Genomic DNA, 5,798 nt, shown 5'->3' on the forward strand with positions numbered 1-5,798 from the left:
TTTCCCTGTATAGCACGCCTCTCCAAATGAGGGTACTATAAATAGTTCACAAAATACTCTGGCTAAGAAAAATACTGAGATCGTAGTTAGTACTACCTCTGTCTCGAATGGAGAAAATTCAGTTGCTCACTCTGCTAAATGACGTCGTTCAGAGGTTCCCACAACCTCTCATGACCATGATGCCTCACATCATTTAGAGGTCCCCACAATCTCTCATGCACATGATGGCTTAGCTACTCCAAAAGTTCTCACGACTCCCCAAACGCATGCTCCCATAGTTCCTGCTCACTATAGGCATACTGAAAATTCCCTCCATCCTATGCATACTATAGAACGAAAGGGAGTGATCAAGCCTAAAGCTTTGAATGTTTCAAAACATCCCATTCTCATGCCCATTGGTCCTACTGAACCAACGATAGTGTCTTAGGCAACTACTAATCCTTTTAGAAGCAAAGCAATGGTCGATGAGTATCATGCTCTTCTCACCAACCATACATGGGACATAGTGTTGGAGTTTTATGCCTTAATTAAAACTCAAATGCTTTGTAATCTCATTTATTATCAATAAAAGAATATAAATAATTTTTTGACTTGGTCAATCACTTTGCTCGCATGATTTATTTTTATGATTATTTATTTAATATAAACTTCTATTAAATCCAGAGCATATAGTTGATCGTATTTATAGTGACGTAATCACAGTGGAATGTAAATATGATTATATGTTCAAAATAAGTTAGTCATAAGATTAGTCAGTGCACATGATTTACACTGAGTGCCAATCTACGATATGATCTACTTACACATTACAATGTTATGTTCTTTCCAGAACATTAGCAAACAAGATAAGATCAGATGTATTTGTTACATCGGACTGGACTGATATTGACAGTTGATAAGATAAGTAAACATACCGTTATTATCTATTATAGTCATATCATATAGTTGACCATAGGTCAATTCAATCTCAATTATGAGTGGTTAGTATTCTAACTGATTGTATTATTTGAGTTCTTTGACTTGTTTGTTACTAGCTTACCCTACGGACTAGCCCATACTTACATCTTGGGAACTCGGTAGTATAATTGAGTGGGAGTGTTAATCATAGATATGAACATCTATAGCTTCTGATGAAGAAGTGAAATAATTGTTTCCTTTTAGTTTGGTTCAAGGTGTTAAATGATAGAGATCTCATTTCAGTAATTAAATTAGTTTATTGAAATATCATTTACAAGGAACTAAGTGTTTTAATGATAAAATACAATGAGGGGTAAAATAGTATTGTAGTCCTATCTCATTGTACATCATCTATAGAGGATTGAGTGACAATTATGGTTGTAACAATGGATAATTAATAGCGTATCTATATTTGTTATAGAGTGTTCTATGAATTCCAGAGTGCAATTCTAAGTCTATAGTGGAGTCACGAAGAATTAATAAGTTAGAAAATTTATTTGTTAGATTTATGATAACTTATTGGAGCTTGATTTCATAGGCCACTACAACAATTTTTAGTATGTATTACAGTAAAAAATGACACATATTTAAAAGTGTTATTAATAGATGATTAAAAAAACACGGTTGAAAATTTTTGGCGCCATATGAAATATACCTAGGCGCCAAATGAAAATTTTTTGGGTCTAATTTCTCTCAGCCAAAATTTAATCCCTAAACCTAAGATACCCAAACAATTTCTCTCAGCCTCCATTGCCGCCTCTCTGCCTCTCTTTCTTACACTTTGTTGCAAAGCTTATTCTCCTCCATTCACTCTCTCCCACACACTTATCCTCTCTCACTCTCGTCTCGTCTTATCTATCTCTGCCTCACATCGTCGGTACGAGCTTCCGGAGCACACAACGACGGTATCGCAGGCTGTATGTCACGCTGACTATCTCAAGTTCTTCAACTTACCACGACTCGTATTCTCCTCTGCTTACATCTTTTTAAGGTACGATACCCTGATTAAAATTACTTTCCCCTCTCCACCATTCAGCCTCTTCAGTTCCCATTTCTCTCTTCCTTTCCCTTTGTCTCCGCCATGACTCTATCTCACCAATCTCTCTCCTCGACCCCTCTCTCAGTTGTCACTTTCTTTCCCCAGTCCTTCTCTCTTCTCGGCAAAGCCCTTCCCACCGCTATTTGTAAGATATATATGTTCTATATTTGATTTATAATTTTTTTTTGGGTTGGACATTAGCAAAGCCCTAGCAGGCTTTGAAATCCCCAATTAATAGCCTCATTTATTTGCAGAAATGTATTTTCATCTTTAAAAATCTGTCTCACTTCTTGTTTTTATATTCTGTAAATTGTAGAGATGGTGGAGACAACTGACTTAACATTAATGTAGTTGCAGGTACTTATTTCTAAAGCTTAAGATCTATGACTAGTATTTCTGCATTCAATGCTAGATTTGCATAAGCTGTGTTATTTCCATTTTTTTCTTCATTTTTCTTGTTTATATTTTTATCTTGTAGAAGATGAAATATCTTAGGGCTAGAATAATTTCTTTGAAATTGGTGAAATTTCTAGTCTGTTTTATATTGATTATCTTAAGATCATGCCTTTTTAGCGAATTTGACTGCTTATAATGTTGATTATATGGGTTCTATATCCATGGTTTGAATGTTGAAATATTAAAGTTGAGAAATGTTGATCTTAGGGTTATTATTGGAAAATTGTTATTCTTTTATTTATTTTACTATTGTTACGAGGTTTTTCATTTTGAGATTGGGAGTTGAAGGATTTTGTATCTATAATTTTTCATTGATTCGATGTTTGAGAGGATCTAGGGATATAGGGCTAGTCGATGAAAATAAGATAAAAAAGATTTGAACTCCTCTCATTATGTAGTTACGGTATAATAGTTCTCCATTTGAAAATAGATTGAGTTCATTTAAATAATTTTTCCATTTAATGTTCTATGCCACAACTCAGTGTCTTCTTTATAGTAATATTTGTGTACCTTTTTATTTGTTTTCCATTGATTCATTTAAATATTAACAGAGCTTTTACTACTTTACTTTTGTAGGACTAATGAGAATAATTGCTAGGATACATATGCTTGGGGCACTAAACGGTGTGAAGATGGACTTGGCAAATGTTGCTTCCCCTTTGCCTATAGGTATAAGCAATTTTTTTACATTTTTGTATATATTGTGGAGCTCTATTATTTGGTCTTGATTTAAGTTATGTCAAATTTGGTTTTTTTATGTGCTTAAGGTTTTATGTGAGATTGTATATATTTGAAGCTATTGTGATAATACATCCTTCTCTTGTAGCTTTTGTACTTTTGAAAGTATTTTTGTTGTTTTATATTTTATTGCCTAAGTTTATTATTGTAAATTTATTATACATTTGGAAGTTGTATTGTATTAATTGACAAATGTATTTGGTCAGGAAAATATTCAAGGTGATTCTCAATGCATGACCTAGATGATGTGCTTCTTAATATTGATTCTGGTTTTGATATGTATTTACTTGTATGAACTATGATCATTAATATTTGTTGGATAGTGACAATATAGATAGTAGTATACATTGGCTTAAGAAACACTAGACATGTTTCAATTTTTTTTTCTTGCACTCCTTTGACATGTTCTTAGCCTAACTGTCTTCTACATTTATGTTAGATCCTTGTTCGAATTGATTATACTTGATTTTAAGCTTGAATTGATCTAGTTTTGTAATCGATATAATATATGTGTATATATAAAGATATTTGTACATGTTTATGTATATGAGCATCAATTCTCTATTTTCATTAGAGCTATTGAATATATATGATTGGTATTGAAAAACCTAGAAGACAAATGGGTTGTTAAGGTTTATTTATGGTTAGATTCACTACAACATTTTTGACCAAATATTATGGCAAAATTTTACATCATTTTAGAAGAGATATTAATATATGCAAATAAAAATACACTGATAAATAAATACAAAAGATATAGGCGCCAAATGAAAACTAATAGGCGACAAATGAAATTTCACTTAACAAATAAAAAAGCAAAATAAAAAATGAAGAAGGGTTTTCTCTATTCTCTCATTCTCACAGTTTGAATCCCTAATCTCTCTCAATCTCTTCCCTCTCTCCCTTAGGCTGAGACCCTTCATCTTTGAGCTTCCAACCCATTCCCCTTCATCTTGTTCTATCTGAATAGCTGAGCCCAAACGTCATTCATCTCTGTTCTTGAAATCCGAAGCCTGTTCTGCGAGCTTGAACCCAGATGGCTCCATCTCTGTTCGTTAACCTAAACATCTCATCTCCGAGCTTGAATCCAAACACCTTCATCACCGTTCATGAACCCAAACGCCTCATACCCAGACTATCGTTGTTTTATTTCCAAGCCACCGCCATCCATTGTTCAAGCTGCTACCATTCTTGGGTGTTGTTTCTGATTTTTCTTCTCTGTAAGTTAATAGATCTCTATTGGTATTTTGGTTTGAGAAATATAATATTTTTTGTCTTGTGTATAATCTACGTACTTTGTATTCCATTTTAGATTTTATATGAGAGTTTGTTACTTTAGTTGATGTTTATTATGTTGCTATGATAATTGGACCCCATGTTGAACAAAATCTCTATTTGTAATTGAAATTATATGAGAGAGTTTCTTACTTTAGTTGATGTTTATTTTGTTGCTATGATAATTGGGCCCCGTGTTTCGGGAATATATGGTTCAAAGGCATCTGCTGATTTTTATATTTCTTGCTTACTCTTTAGGTTTGACTAATCTGGAGAATATGAATCTGTCATTCACATTAGTAACTAATGGTGGTTTGAAAAAGTTGTCTAAATTGACATCTCTTAAATCACTTAACTTGGATGCACGCCAAATTACTGACGAAGGACTTGAAAATCTTACGAGTAAGTATTTTAATGCAAGTTTAGTGTCTCTACACTCAATTTCTGGCTAGTGTTTCTCTATAGTTATTAAAATTAGGCCAAACTTTCAGTCTCCTAATTTACTATTTTCTTCATTCTTATCCTTCAATTTCAAATATTGAGCTTATTCCCTGTGCTCATGTAAGCAGGGCCTCTGATGTTAATAATAATGTCAGTCAATTGTGAATGCAGATCTTACTAAATTGCCACACCTGGATCTTTTTGGAGCTCATATCACAGATTCTGGAATGAATTATTTATGATGTATGTTAATGAATTGCAGTCATGACCCCTTTTTATTTAATCAGTGCATTATAATCACGGCTCTGGTTTTGTGTCAATTACTTTCGATTGCCATAACATGCATGAGAAATTATGTACTTTACATTCATTTTTACATATTATATGTTCGTACTTGAATTTTTTATGCACGTTAGTTACTCCCTGCATATTTGAAGCGTTTCTGTAACGACCCAAAATCGCTAATAAGGCTTAAGGACCTTGATTAGCGTGCCAGGAGGGCACAATAGGATTTATGTGTGATTTGATGAGATTAAATGCATGGTTATGATTTAAAGCATGTTATTTGACTATTTGTTTATCTGAGATGCATGACTATGTACACTAGTATGCAAGTAGGCCCGGATCGTGTTAGGAGGGCGTAAATGTAATTTTGGCCATGTTGGGCATAACTGTGTTGGTATGTGATAATTGTATTCCGTGAATTGTACCACGTGTGTGTGGTTTTATTATTGTGATGCACGTGCCGAGACGGTCCTAGAGAGCTAGTTAACTTAGATGTCACAACGGGATTTTGTACCCGGCTCGGGAGGAGCCTAGGGGTACCTCGGGAATTTTATGGTTAAGTTGAGATTTAGCGGGTAATGGTTATTGGAGATTTAGTAACCTAGGT

At 33.8% G+C, this 5,798-nt stretch overlaps 2 long non-coding RNA genes across 2 annotated transcripts; both read left to right on the forward strand.

Moving 5' to 3' along the window:
* The first annotated feature begins 1,552 nt into the window (after nucleotides 1-1,552).
* On the forward strand, nucleotides 1,553-3,124 carry LOC133821298 (uncharacterized). Its single transcript, XR_009887453.1, has 3 exons — nucleotides 1,553-2,141; nucleotides 2,313-2,353; nucleotides 3,029-3,124. It is a non-coding gene; the product is annotated as an uncharacterized LOC133821298 (long non-coding RNA).
* A 1,506-nt stretch (nucleotides 3,125-4,630) lies between these two features.
* On the forward strand, nucleotides 4,631-5,145 carry LOC133821299 (uncharacterized). Its single transcript, XR_009887454.1, has 2 exons — nucleotides 4,631-4,867; nucleotides 5,078-5,145. It is a non-coding gene; the product is annotated as an uncharacterized LOC133821299 (long non-coding RNA).
* The last annotated feature ends 653 nt before the right edge of the window (nucleotides 5,146-5,798 follow it).

This window comes from Humulus lupulus, chromosome 3 (assembly GCF_963169125.1).
Source record: "Humulus lupulus chromosome 3, drHumLupu1.1, whole genome shotgun sequence".
In the NCBI taxonomy this organism is placed as follows: domain Eukaryota; kingdom Viridiplantae; phylum Streptophyta; class Magnoliopsida; order Rosales; family Cannabaceae; genus Humulus; species Humulus lupulus.